The 15621-nt window shown below is 39.3% G+C and overlaps 1 protein-coding gene across 4 annotated transcripts in view; it reads left to right on the forward strand.

Annotated features, from left to right (window-relative positions):
- CCSER1 (coiled-coil serine rich protein 1) overlaps positions 1-15621 on the forward strand; it is a 669891-nt gene that overhangs the window by 82243 nt on the left and 572027 nt on the right. The gene's annotated exons all lie outside the window — the stretch shown is intronic.

Below are 15621 nucleotides of genomic sequence, written 5' to 3' on the forward strand. Positions count from 1 at the left end.
AAATATCTTTAAAATTGACAATGATGAAACAAAATGCTCTACAGGGAGCTCGGTCTCTTGAATGACAGTGAATAGAAGCAAACAGGAGATTCTGATCTGGAGTATCAGGAATAAGGATCATCAAGATCTGCATCCTCAGGCTGTGATAATGAGTCTGGACTGAAGAAGAGGCTGGTCCAAGGGCTCCAGCGCTCTGTGCTGTCATTCTGCCTTCGGCGGATCTGTAGGTGTGCTGTCATCATACATATTGTACCAATGTGTAAAACGTATTTAGTTCACAAGTATTTATTCTGTACATGAGTCCATATTTTAACTGAAGCTCTTAATCCTGAAGAATCTCAAAACATTTTATAGCGTCACAAGCAATATTAATGGAATTATATCCCTAATTGTATTCTTAGTTTAAAACCCAATTTGGAAAACAAACTACAATGAGGGAAAAAAAACGCTGCAAGCCACCAAGATGACAAAACTGAGACATTTTCATCATCTACACTTAACAGTATGCCCTATACCCAATTGTAGATTGGATGGTTTTGTGACTTTCCAGATCCTGTGGTTATAAGACCTTCTCCTCTGTACTGTTTCCTGGCATCCACTAGTATTGACAGTTTAGATGCTTCTGCCATAGAAATTACTAATTATGATACTGCTAACATCTCTTTATTTGCAGAAGTGGAAACATACTTTCTTTCAAAACTAGAAAAAATACAGACATTTTGAAAAAACACGTAATTGACATCCCTACTTGTGTGAAAAATATTTTGACATCTTTCATCCAGTCAACAAACATAGATTTTATGAGGCAGTATAAATCACTTTAGTTCTGGAAAAAAATCAGTAGTGTTGGGCTTATGTTAATGACCTAAGCATCTGTCTTTCTATGCCGTAACTATGAAAAGGCACAGTATTGTCTTGCACAATATGGGACAGGGAGCCAGTGCTCTTGTCGAAGAAATAGAACCACTGCCCAAGACACAGGTGTTTCCTGTTCTTCCAGTGGTTTCTCATCTAACAGTGGTCGGGCCTAATGCAGTCTATGTCATGACGGGGACATCACAGCCTGGAATACCATGCCTGAAAATTCATCAGTTAAATGCAGTCATATCAATTTACAGGCAAATTGTGTGATACTTTTTTGTGATAGGTTTCAAATATTATCACTCAACAGAAATCAAGGGCAGAATGCTATGGTTTTACACATAATTCAGCATCGTGGACTGATCATTTTAATGCATTATTCACTTTGAGGAGCTCATAGTTTCTTCAGTACGTCATGGGCTTTAAGCAGGAAAACTGGAGTTCAAAGCAGCTACTAAATGTTTTCAACCTGAGTCTCAGGTTGAAGAATCAAACGTGTTTGTTTAAAATATAAACCAGTTGTTCCTGAATTATACTGATCACCATAGCAACCTGCATTCATTGTATTTCATATGAAGTTATTTAAAGCCACTTAGCTGGAAGAAGTAAGTGGTGTCAATTATTGATGTATGAATGTAACCTAATTATATTAATGTGAAACATTTTTGTAGGATGAATAGTTTCATGTTATTGTCATAATTAGTGTCAGTCATTTAGGTGAACTGTAATTTTGAGAGGTTTTTTCCTTTTTTTTTTCTTTTTTCCTTCCATGTCACTCTTACACCATGGGTTGTATTCAGCATTTTAAAATTATTTCAGTTCTTTTTTTTGGTCATGTGTAATTGCAATCTTCCTTCTACTAGAGACATCTGAGATTGGTTTTTCTTCATCTATCTGCCCATATTGGGTCTGCCTTGGTTGTGCATATGACTTGCAGGAATTTCCCATAGTTGAAGACTTCGAAGGGCATGGAAACACACCTTTCTCTATATGTTTTACTATTGCTAGCTACTTAGAATCATGTTTCTACTCTATGATTTAGTTAATATTGAGAACTGTCCTATTGGTAAGCCTGTGCCCCCTGGCCAGATGACTGAGCTGTTAGTGAATCAGTTCCTGAGCCTCTGCAGTTTAGAACTTGGCATTTTAAGAAAAATCAAGATCAATGGCAATTTACCTTAAAATGTGGTTCAGGAGATGATTTAAGAGCTGCCCAGACATTTTTCTGCATGGGCAGACTGATAGCAGTGATCTTGCAAGCTATCCCAAGTAAGCTGTTGGTGCTATTCACTCAGTCTTCAGTTTGTTTGGCTAAATATCCAGGCAGAAGCTAAGTCCCTAGGACTTAAGAGCTGTTTTAACCGCAGTCCTTGGTTAGTTGTTAATAAAACAGCAGGCGTTTTGAGTGTCTAGGTTGAAATCCAGAGATGTATCATTTTTTCCTGCAATGTCTCTCACTGTCCTCAGAGCATGAGTGAAGGCAACTTCAAACTGTTATTTCTACACCTGGTCACTCTCTCTCCCCTTTTCTCTCTGTCACTGCCCAGGGCTGAAATTCATATTGCCTAATTTTAGAAATCTACTTTTGAATCATCAAGGACTCTTGTATGCTCGGTGGCCAATGAGCACCACTGCTTGCTGTGAGACATACTTCAGATGTGCCCATTTCTCTGCATCGGCTATATAGGAGTCTAAACAACTAACCCAGGTGTAGATGCTGGCTGACTGATGAATCCTACTGTTGTTTTTGTGGATCCTATCTTGGCTTCTTAAAACAGATATAAGGGCTCAGTCTGTGTTTTGCCTGCAAATACAACTGGGTTGTGGTAGTGGTAGATGCCTGTTAGGTTTTGTGGTAAAGCTGTAGTCCCATGCATATAGATACATATCTGCAGAATCTCAGTTCTATTATTTGTCTTTTATTTATTTTCCTGGTAGACCATTATTGATGTGATCTTGCAGAGCCTGATCATGAAGTCTCTTGAAGTTGCTGGGAAGGTTTCCTTGATCCTGATTTTTCAATGGCTTTTGCATGTGCACTTGATTAATCAAACTGTTGCTTATTTGTTTAATTAATTAAACCCAGTGGTGTTTGAAGGCTTAAAAAGCAATGGAGTAAACAGTCTATAATTGACTGAAATGGGAATTCCATTTGAAGAGCTGCTGGAGAATCAAGTTCACTATGTAATCTTAAAATGCACACCACTTTTGTTGTTTATGTATGCAGCTCCTGTTCATTATGCTGAAATTGAGGTGAAAATTGTTTTCTTTTGCTGCCATTAATTTTAATTTTTAAATTCAAAGCAAATTAAGTTGCTAACTTCAACAGCTATAGAGATGAATTCCTAAATATGAGATGAACTCAATCGTCAGCTATGCCTAACAACCTCATTTTACTGGGTTGTTTCTAAATATCTGCAGTGAAAGCCAATGTATTTGAAAAAAAATTTGTCATGGTTGCTCCAACTAATATAAACTGCCCGTTGACAGCAGTGGGCAAATAACCCTAAAGCTTACTGTTGAAATTTTACATGCCAGCTTTACCTCTTTTCATTGCTAATCACTTCACCAGCAGCATTCAGTTCACCTGGTAGGGTTGGATAACACAGAAGTTACAGATGGAAAGAGCTAATTACCTCATCTGGCGCATTCGGTTTTGTTTGTTTTTCTTCTTCCTTTTTCCTGCCAATACAGGATGTTTCCTACATTGTGTTTCTTATCAGCTTTCCATTACCTCAATTATGAGACTGTGGCCAGTTGCCTTAAGAGTTTTCCACGTTTCAGCTTTTTCCTTATTTTGATTCATATCTAGCATTCATAGATCTGAGTGATGCCTGAAGTGATGCAGAGGAAAATAAACGGTGAGATGAGTGAACAGATGTGCCTAGAGTTCCACTGTTGTGTTTCTTACCTCTGTGACCCTGATTCTTAGTCAAAATCATATTTTTTATGATTTTCTGTAACAGACACTTATTTTAAACTTAATAGATACTGATCTAAGATGCAAATATCTTTTTTTTCCCCCCCTTTTTTTTTTGCCTCCTGCTGTGGGTAACAAATGAGGAATACTTTTTTTTTCTGATGCAGGCAACATTATTATTTAAACTGTTCTTTATGTGATGTAAAAGAAGTAAAAGAGATGATCTTGAAACTGCCATATTACTAATCAACTGACACTTTAAACCTTATTGCCACCGAGATTTGGTTCAGTCTCTTAGTACATACAGAGCTATAAATACAAGCAATTACCACATTGTATTTGTTTTCATTCATTACTTCGGTGAAGCAATATGGCTTCTTCGTTGTAGTAAGGAAAACGTCTAGGTAAATACCATCTTATTCAGTAAGTTAGCTTCTGTTGCATATTCTGACTCTAATCTGCTCACTTTCTTACAAAACTAAATGTCCAGACTTCTAAAATTTTGTTTGATCTTTTACTTCATTACTGGAGGAAAGAGTGTAAAAAGGAGGTAGTTGATTATTTTTCTCTTCTTGGTCTTAATCAACAGGTTTTTCAATGAACAGAACTGGGAGCTGCTTCTGATTTTTATTAGTGGTGATTCATTAGCCTGAAAAGAAACCCAGAGGCTGTTAAGCATTCTGATCTTGCCACGAGGGAAAAGAAAAAGGTTACAGTAATAAATGGAGCATATTTGCTCTAGAATAATTTTGAGAATAAATGCAGGGCCTCGTGAGACTCTCCCATACTCGGCCATGCTGAGATGATGCTTTCACTAAATACATACACCAGTCCCCAAAATAATACAAATATTCTTATATTTTTTGGTGTTTAAATATAACTCTTAAAGAAGGCGAATGGTTTGGCTTTGGTCAGTTAAATTTGCACTTTAACTTTCAGATGGTCACTTAGTCTTTGCTTTTCTATGTTTGACCATCCATGAATGCTTACTAAGTGCCTAAATATAAACTTGAATAATACCAATTTCAATAGTTTGGTTTTGGTGCTCATGTTGCTCTTAAAAGTTAACTTGTTCTTGTCAGCTTTGCTGTCATTAAATGAAGTGTATTTCCCAAAATGTTCCATGTTTACATGGAAAATAAATAACAACAGAACTCAATTGACCATCTGAGGATTGGAGAAAAGCTTAGACTGTGGGTATGCCACGAAGGTGGAGATCCCGGAAGAGTGTGTTAGAGGTAAGAAGCATCAGCACTCTTCCAGGGCTAAAGGTGAAGATGAGTAGCTCAGTAGTGTAAATGCCTCATCTATGCCCATGTACATTAGGATCACACACTCATTGATCGTTCAAGACTCTGTTAGTTAATGTGCTTTTGGCTTAGTAGCCTCTTTGTGGTAGAAATCATCATTTTGATTTGTTTGCCATAATCCTTAGCATCTGCTCTTCGCTCTGGATACATGATCTACATCATGCTCTGGATGAATACTACTGCTATGAAATAATAAAATAAATAATAATATTGTGAAATAAGAAAGAATTCCCTCTGTTTTACATGTATCTATTTTTATAATCTTTGTTGTAAGAGAGAATTTAGAGGCAGCTGAAGGATTTGCATTGACAACTGGAGTGTGGAAAAGCTAAATCCTAGCAAAACAGTGAAGTAAGATTACTTCCAGATGATCCAGAGCAAGAGAGTTGTATCTATTAACTGCTTATGTGAAGTTTTCAGTGAGAAGGCAAAAGTTTTATCTGAAGCTTTATCATACTGCTTGTATGACAGATTGTACCAGCTTAAGTGTATTTGTTTAGAAACCAGTGGAGCATAACTGCTGTCATACGTGGACACACTCTTACCTTGGTTTAACAATGCCTCACTGTTTTATTCTGAATTAATTATCACTTCTGTTGTTCGAGATGTTTTTTATATATAGCTATCTGCACAGTTTTATCCTTCACTCTTTAGCAAAAGAGGTTGCAACATCTTTTAATAAACTACCTGAACAGCACTATGCGGGTTGAGATTCTGGCACTGTGTAGGTCTCCAAAGTCAATGAATTTTAACTGTAACAGCAGCCTCAACCATATAAGACCCTCTGATAATCTCTGAAAATTTCAGAGAAGCTGGAAAATAAGGGATATAGCTCTACTATGTGCAGCATAAATAGTGTTACGATAGCGTTCAGTTGTTTGAGTGAGTACTCAATAGAGTCTCAGGGGCTTTAAGGGAAGAGCTCTGGGGTTGTGTGGTAGCTAGATCTGTCACGCGTATCTCGATGTGGTGTTTCTTAATATGCTTTGTTATAGTGCCTTGAATTGGTAGGATGACTGCAGAGGACGTAAGCCTAAATGGGAGGAGGAAGAAAGTCTCTGAACACTTTCATCTATGACAGTGTCTGTCAGAAAACATGGAAGACCATTCCTGTGGTACTTAATTAAGCCTTGAGTCTTTGTAACGAAAACAGCAAACAATTAATTAATGATTAAAATCAACTGTGTGTCCTTTGTGTAGTGATTTATATACATAATTAATGCGGTAGCATTTTAAGGTGTTAGCTGTCCTTTACAGAGCTGGGTAATAAATGGTGGCTTCAGAGGGTATTACTTAAAATTCAAATTAACGTTTACTCCAAAAAACTCGTAGTGCTAAGAGGATAACTGGAAGCAAGAGTGAGCCCCCCCTCCAATTTTATATGTCTGTGAAGAGATGTCAGTCTTTCACAGGGACTACATTATTGTATGTACCTGCTTTAGCTAGCTGGATAGGCTATTTCTGTTTCTAGTACACGGATGCTTTACACTGCTTGTGTTCCCAAGCTACCAAGAGGACTGATTAAACAGCCATGTTGAACTATACATATATGTAAGATATTAGCGCTCAATTTGACTTATCCCAGTTTTCCTCAGCTAAGGGTCTGTGTCCTGGTTTTTAAAGGTATGGTTGCGCTTCGCCTTGCAAGACCTAACTGACCTCAGAGCACAACTCTTATTTTATAAAAGCACTTGGTTACTTCGGCTTCTTCCTTTGACTTTCAGTGAGATACAAGCTCCCAGGAGGCTGATGGACTGTTGAAATCAGACCAAAGTCTAGAGTCCAAAAGGAGCTAGGTGTTGTCTTTTGTGGTTGTTAAAACTTTTGGATCTACTAAAGCTTGGTTCAGTTAAGCCCTACAGCCTAAGCAAAGCAATGTGTATGTCTCTGTTAAAAACTTGGGCTTTAGCTTTATCTTTTCCCATGATGGACAAAATGGAAGGCTGGAATTCAGAAAACGTGCATAAGGCACTGATCTGCTTACTGCAGTTTTGCTGTATCAGTGATGGATTTAGGAATGATGACCATTTTCTGTTATGTCTAGCCTTTTCATCTGCACTCCAGTTTTGTCTGAAAAAGGTTATTTCAAGGTTCACTCAAAATGCACTTTCAGTTTAACTGTGATTCTTGTATGCTTAACTACTTTTAAAAATCCTTAGAGCTTAAAATAGGCTTTGAAAACAGCTTTTTACTTTATAAAGGAATATGCTTTTATGATCCTGCAAATACAGAGTTTCAACTATAAGCATTGATTGGAAACATGAAGATATAAAAGAAAGCAGCAATTCAGTGGCTATAAAGCACTTGAAATATGTGAATTAAGGCCACAGGAAAAAAATACTGTAGAAGTATGCTTTGGTAGAAGTTGGGAATTTTTAATTATTTTATTTCTTACTATACCTATGACTGTAGTCTACCTACATTTGGGATAATAAGGAGTTAGATATATATAATTCAGTAAAGAAGTGATAATTTGTTTCATAAAAATTGATTTGTAAGTACAGGGATTTCCTATATATAGATACTATAATAAAAAGGCCAGAATAACATGGTAACCTGGGAGTTTCTGTTCTGGATTAGAACTATGTCTATTCTCATCCATTCTCCTGACTTTACCTGGGAGACCTTAGCAATAGAGAAGAGTAACTCATCTTTTTGTAGAAAAGATCTTGCAGCACTTTAATATATTTCCTTTATAATATGGCATACGCTCAAAAATTTTTTTACTCAAAACCACAAAGATGATAACGGCATAAAAGGCCAAATTCATCCCTCATATAAATTTCTGTACCCTGATTGTATTCTTAAGCATTAGGGAAAACTTGTGTGGTTTGATAATCTGATATATCACAAAATGTGGAGAAATTGTATCCTATCCTCTGCACCCTCATCCCCACCTCCCCCCCCAGCCCCTTCATCAAAATTGTTCATATGTGCCTGAAGCCAGCAAAGTCCAAAGCGTGTTGATGGGACAGTTTGTGGTCCTGAGCTGTGACCCTAGACCACAGAGTGTGTTGGAGGCAGAATAATTCTGATTGTGTTTGTTCACTTATGTATTGATAAGTTTAATCTTTACCTGTATGTTACTTAATTATCTTAAAATCTTATATGATACTGTTAATTTCAGCAGTAATTAGCAAACTGGTCACAAGGTAATTATGTGTACAGAGGCTCTGGTTTTTAAGTGAATGTTTATCAGTATCCCTAAAAAGCCACGCCAATGAAAACAGAATCCAAAAAGAGTATTGCATTTAGTGCAACTACAGATTTAGTCATATCACTGTAAAATCAACCCGCAAGTTACTGAGAAGTTGAATGATAATCTCTCTCTATCCAGTACCTAATTAATAAAGGTTAATCAGATTCTTAAACAGCAAATTCTTCTACAAAGTGTACCTCTGCTACCGTTCCCATTATATATCAGGGTCATGGCCCTGCTTATGCCTTTGCTAGGCCCTGTGGGACTTTTTTACAGTGTAAGGTCTCCATGGTATGTGCACTCTGTATCAGGGAGGCAATGGTACAGATCTGTAGCCCGTAAGAAATTTAGACTTTTAAAAGATTAGAAAAAGAATTAAAATTTAAGGTGTGATCATGTTTTTTTTCTTAGTGAGTCAAAATGCTTTTTGACATTAGCAGTAACTTTGTTAATTTGATACGAGCCCTGAGAGCGAGTTTCTGAATCAACTGAATATTGGATGAATGTCAAAGGCACAAGGAAAATAAACGGCTAAGCATTTTTTTCGATGCTTTTACAAACTTTTCTTCATGTTCACATAGAAAAGTAGTCCACAGCACTCCACAGAAATGAGCATTTGTTTGCCTGTTTTTATTCGGCGTACCCAAGGGGACTGAGGGAACTGGCGGAGGAGCTTGCCAAGCCACTCTCCATCATTTACCAGCAGTTCTGGTTTACTGGGCAGGTCCTGGACGACTGGAGACTCGCCAATGTGTCGCCCATCTACAAGAAGGGCTGGAAGGAGGATCCAGGGAACTACAGGCCGGTCAGCCTGACCTCGGTGCCGGGGAAGATCATGGAGCGGTTCGTTTTGAGGGCGCACACGAGCCATGTCCGGGACAACCAGGGGATCAGGCCCAGCCAGCACGGGTTCATGGAAGGCAGGTCCTGCTTGACCAACCTGATCTCCTTCTATGAGCAGGTGACCCGCCTTGTGGATGAGGGAAAGGCTGTGGATATGGTCTACCTGGACTTCAGTAAAGCCTCTGACACTGTCTCCCACAGCATTCTCCTAGAGAAGCTGGCGGCTCACGGCCTAGACAGGTGCACTGATCGCTGGGTAAAAAACTGGCTGGACGGCCGAGCCCAGAGAGTTGTGGTCAACGGAGTTAAATCCAGTTGGCGGCCGGTCACGAGCGGTGTTCCCCAGGGCTCAGTACTGGGGCCGGTCCTGTTCAATATCTTTATCAACGATCTGGACGAGGGGATCGAGTGCTCCCTCAGTAAGTTTGCAGACGACACCAAGCTGGGTGGGAGTGTTGATCTGCTCGAGGGTAGGAAGGCTCTGCAGAGGGACCTGGACAAGCTGGATCGATGGGCCGAGGCCAACTGTATGAGGTTCAACAAGGCCAAGTGCCGGGTCCTGCACTTTGGCCACAACAACCCCAGACAACGCTACAGGCTTGGGGAAGAGTGGCTGGAAAGCTGCCCAGAGGAAAAGGACCTGGGGGTGCTGGTTGACAGCCGGCTGAACATGAGCCGGCAGTGTGCTCAGGTGGCCAAGAAGGCCAACAGCATCCTGGCCTGTATCAGAAATAGTGTGGCCAGCAGGAGCAGGGAGGTGATCGTGCCCCTGTGAGGCCGCACCTCGAATACTGTGGGCCCCTCGCTACAAGAAGGACATGGAGGTGCTGGAGCGTGTCCAGAGAAGGGCAACGAAGCTGGTGAAGGGCCTGGAGCACAAGCCTTATGAGGAGCGGCTGAGGGAACTGGGGTTGTTTAGTCTGGAGAAGAGGAGGCTGAGGGGAGACCTCATCGCGCTGTACAACTACCTGGAAGGAGGTTGTAGTGAGGTGGGTGTTGGTCTCTTCTGCCAAGTAACTAGCGATAGGACGAGAGGAAATGGCCTCAAGTTGTGCCAGGGGAGATTTAGGTTGGACATTAGGAAAAATTTCTTTACTGAAAGAGTGGTCAGGCCTTGGACCAGGCTGCCCGGGGAAGTGGTTGAGTGACCATCCCTGGAGGTATTTAAAAGACGTGTAGATGAGGCGCTTAGGGACGTGGTTTAGTGGGCATGGTGTGTTGGGCTGACGGTTGGACTCGATGATCTTAGAGGTCCTTTCCAACCTTAATGATTCTATGATTCTATGATTCTAAATGCAGCGCATGCACGTTCTGCATGCTTTTTTCCTCGCTAATATTAGTAGGACTTTGCACTTGATTTGACCGGGAACTGGAGCTTTCTGAAATAACTGCCCACTTGAATGTGTGCCGTAATACACAGTGTAAGCCACCTAAGTGGATTGTTTACTCCTTCATCACTGATTACTAGGTTCTTAAAAATGCAAAGTTAGTGCTGTGTTAATGTAAATTTTACTATGTAAAATTTTTAAAGTTGACTACTGTTGTTGAATATTCCTATCCTAATAGCATTACTAATTTATGTGCATGACAAAGGCTTTCTGCAAATTATATGCAAGGGTAGTTTCTATTATATTGGACTTTAGCGTTCTCACATTGTAATAGTGGTAACTAAACTGTGAAAATACCTCTCAAAGGAATGCGGCTCCATCGTCAAAACTGTGAAATACCTGTTTAACGCATAGTAATAGTTTACCTGCAAATACAGCTTGTAATGTAGGAAGTACTTTCATTTTCTCTATAGAAGTATTTCTAAGATATTCTGTCAAATTGATTTCAGCCCTTTTCTTTGTGGTTTGTTCAGTGAAAAATTGGAAAATTTGTTTTAAACAGGCAGTCACATTTTCCTAAAAAGCAAGAGCAGAGATGCTCCGTAACTGGGAGGGGAAAGGTCTTCTATTTAGTAGATAGGGAGTAGTGAGACAGAAGTAGAGAGAGAAGCCGCAGGAACTGAATGTCTCTTGCTTGCATATACAGAAATACAGGCTAATAAACAAGTGGCCGAAGCTTCCCATCAGGACAGGTATTCTGCAGCTTGCCAGTTCACTCACCTGTAAAGCTGATGGCACGTGGGAGGGAGGGAGCGAGCCACCTGAGTATGGAATAAATTATTTTCTTTTTGTTGTTAAGTATTCTAAGCAATGTACACGGTACACATTAGACAAGCCTTTTCCCAAACAAGCTTAGCAAGGTTTCTCATGTACCTGTTTCTTTTTATCCCTTTAACATTAAGGAGGGGTTAACTGGGCTCTAAATTTTCTGTTCAGTGCGTTTGTTATTCTTAGGTGTGTGGTAGCATCTGTGGTATGCTGTTAACAGGAGTGCCCAGTATTAGCCTTCAAATGACAGTAAGCATGCATTAATGTAGACTGTACAATTTCAGGAAATTCTTACTTTAAAAAAGCTTTCCTATTCAATTTTTTAGGTAGAACTTATAAAAACTTACAGACGTTTAAGCTATGGCATAGCTATTACTAAGTATTATTAAATTAAATATTATTAAATGCTTAAACATCTTTCATATACTTTTGCAGCAGCTCTGTAAATTTTTCACGTTTCACGTTCATCATTAACAATGAAAAGGTAGTGTTGATAAGCTTAAAATTTGGTATATTGTTGTCATCCATACACTGTCAACACGGAGACCTCAGTCAGAGGGCAGGGCTTTGCTGGCAGGGATCACAACAAAGTATGGCCAACTTCAAATACTCAAAAAATAATTTAGTTTGTAAGTGCTGAGATTTTTAAAATACAGAAGAATTTGTATTTTTTCTTTGCCTTCCAGTTTCAGTGATATACTGAAGTCGTATTTTCAGACTGCTCACAATCTCAGGTAAGCCTATAAAAACGAGGAAGAGCTAGACTGAGCCTTCACTCAAAGATGGATATAATAAAGCAGTTCAGCACTTGCATTTCCTCCAAAGGTGCCTCAGGAAGCACCGCTGACTTAAATTAAGAGTTGACCCCTTATTTGCCTTTGCTCAACTGGGCAGAGAAATTTTCTGTAGCCCTTGTCACCATGGCCCTGGCAGCTGGCTCGTGGGGCTGGGGCTACCTGTCCTTACCTGCTGGCAGGACCATGCCCACCTCTGCCTTACCTGCTGTCAGGAGCAGGCAGTAACCGCTTGGAGCCTTCTTCCCTCCCAGAGCCCCGGCACTGCACATCAAGCTGAGCATCACTACAGTCCCCTTCAATCCTCATTGTTTTCTGGGATTTCTGCTGGGATAAGTCCGGAGCAGTACAGCCTTGCACCAGGAATATATCTGGTAGTGTTGAAAACCTGGATGTAGATGTTTTTCTGTTTTTTTTTAGTGTGGGTCTAAACTAACACTTGTGAATCTCTATGTGAGTACCTGAATAAATGCACTACTTTTTTAAGAAGAAAAAACATTCAGTTTCTGACAGTAAAAGTGATACTTGTTTAGTATTAAGCAGTTGGGAAAACAAAAACGTTTATTTTCATGCCTTATGTTCACTAGAAAATTGGGCAGGGTGTCAAGAGGTTTTTCTGCCTTTCCTTTCAGTGGCTCTAGCAAGAAAAACACCATTCCTGTTGAGATTTCAAAGCAAGAAACTAGAGACTGGAAGGTAGTACTAATCCAGTAGTCTCTTGAATCTTGGTTAGTTAGTTGAGACATTTGCTGTGGAGCCTCTCAAGGGAACCCTCTCTCATTTCACAAGCTCTCTTTTAAATCATGTCATCATTTCCTGCAGTTTTATTTTTACTTGTTTGGAAGACATTGTGTAAGTATCAGTGTATGTTACACAAAAATTCATACAAGATGGCTGCATTTTGCCATCTTTCAAGGATGTGTCACTGGGGATTACCTGTATGACTGTGCAAGTGCCCTCCAAATGCTTGTGACCAGATTGTTTTTAGTAGTAGTGTGTTGGCCCACAAACATTTCTTGTGGTGTTTCATTGTCTATGAGAAACTATAAAACCCCAAATGGTTGTTACTTTCCTTGTCTTCCGTGTGTCAGCGAGGCAGAACCTGGAGATTGCCTAATACATTGCTGTGTGCTGAACTTCAAACTGGTTTTGATTAGTTTATTTAGAAATATTTCTTCATTCTCTTTGTATTCATGACAAGTTAGATACGCCATAACCAAGAAAGAGAGAACAGAGCTAATGTGTGTGGTAATTGACTGTATAGCCCTCTGTACATCAGCAAAAGGATCTAATCACTGCTAACCTCCACAGCAGGTTCCACATCATCATGTTATAGGCTTTAATTGAGGTGTGGGAAACTCCAACTGAGAACAGCTATTGGGCGCATAAGCTGTACCCTGGACTTTACATAAAGTTTTGTTTTTCATACACTTTGTATACACCTTTTCAATGCATTTCCTTATTATTTAGAGGCATAACTGGATGGTTTTAACAATAAGCTGTTTCTGCACAAAGACTACGGAAGTGGAAACTGTATGTTATCTCACAGTTTCCTTCTGGTTTACCAACATTTCTCTTGCTCTCAATGTGTTCTTGCAACTAGAAGACAAGCTACCTCCTCTGGCTCCTTCAGGACTATGCCAACATCAGAAAATTGCAAAGAATAATGTAAGTGTGACCCCCAGAACTGGTTAAAACTTCCTGCCCCTTAGGTTTTAGCTGCTAGGTCAGACACCAAGCTGAGGGCTGTTATTTCTGATACAGACAGAAATCCTGACTTCCACCATCCGGAAAAGACACCACTTGTTGGCTGCTTTTTTGATAAATAAAACAGTTAAAATAGTTATCTAAGGCAGGAGAGTTTCACGTACCCCACAGTAAATATATGTCTTAGAGGTCTTCATGGTTAACCTTGATCCCACAATCATCCTGACTCTCAAACTTAGTTTTCAGTCTTTAGCTACTTGTTACATTTTAGAATTTCAAGGGACTGCGGAGGAGTGCTGGTCGTTCTGTCATTCTTGACCTTCCTTGGGAGGCACAGGGAGCTATGTATTTCCTATCTGAAGCTGCAGTGAACCATACCTTACTGTGCAATCTTTGCTTCCTACTCTATCAGAAGGAATCATGGTTCTGTAAAGTAAGTAATCATTCCTTTCTTTCGCGTTTGTGGCCTGACATCATTAATACTGACAGTACAGCTCTGGGAATCATTTGCTAGTTAGATTGAACAGTCTCTCTGCTGTCTTGGCATTGACAGGTTGCAAAATGTTTAATGTATTACTTGATATTAAAAACACATTTCAGCAACAAACCCATTAGTAGATTCAAAAATCAAAATAGATGCTCAGAATTCAGAAGTAGTATCAATATCAAATTTTAATGTATTGCTCTTTCATAGCATTTTTCATCTGTGGGTAGGAGTTCTGTATATAATCATTGCTATCCACATTGCTTGTACAGTTGTACAGAGGCAGACAGGGAACGGTAGTCAAATGAAACCTTAGTCAAGTGTTTAATCCCAGGGGACTGCAGCTATCTCATAACAATATTTTATGCTTTACATTGTTAGACAGGACAGTACCACTGAAACCAAAGCTAATAAAGAGAAACTGAACATATGAAAGAAAACTAAAAGGATACAGTGAGAAATCTTTGTTGAGTAGAAAATACATTGCCTGCTTTTTAAATCTAAATGGGTGTTGATGGCCTAAGCGCAGTAACTTTAGCACATTTTATGCATGGCATCTCACATTTGAGTGGTGGTGTTTTATATATATTTATTGCAGAGCTATAAAACTGTATTTTGACTGAAACAGGAGTTACTCTGTCAAATGCAATAATGTTACTTTAGATAGCTGGTTTTCCAGCTTTTTTTATGCTTTTGAGTGTATAAAACATCTAGCTGGTTCAAATGCCACTGATAGATACAAATTAACCATATAGGACAATTATGAGAGGTGTTTTTAAGGAGGATGATGTGTTAAGTATGTTTCCTTCAATTTTTGGATCTTTATGTTTTGAATATTATCTTAACTGTGGATTAAATGCAGTACATAACATTCATATTTAAGATTTTATCAGAAGTGACGTTTTATTTTGATTAATACATATGATATTTAAAATATTGGGTAACTTCCAAATAATTCTTGTTTTTAAATTGGAGTGCTTTCAACAAATGTCAAGTGTTAATCTTAGGCCTGCTCTTAAATTCCAATCAGCTAAGAGCATAATTGTTCACTAGAGAGTGAAGTAAATTACCTTCTTATACACAGCGGCTTAAAGAACTGGTCGGAAGGAGGTTCCAGAATTGGTGGTCATGCACTCCAAAATGCAAGTCAACGCTCTGCGTAGCGAAGATCACATTAGTCACCCTCCCTTTGAAGAGACAAGGATAACCTTTGTGCCCTGGTGTCTAGAGTATTCTTGAAGTTAGTGGGACTCCTTCCAGTGAGTGCTAGGATTTTAAATGAGGTTGTGGAGGTGAGGGCTGTTGACATTTGGATGAGAATGGAGCAGTACCGTTACGTGCGCTACG

This window comes from Calonectris borealis, chromosome 4 (genome assembly GCF_964195595.1).
Source record: "Calonectris borealis chromosome 4, bCalBor7.hap1.2, whole genome shotgun sequence".
In the NCBI taxonomy this organism is placed as follows: domain Eukaryota; kingdom Metazoa; phylum Chordata; class Aves; order Procellariiformes; family Procellariidae; genus Calonectris; species Calonectris borealis.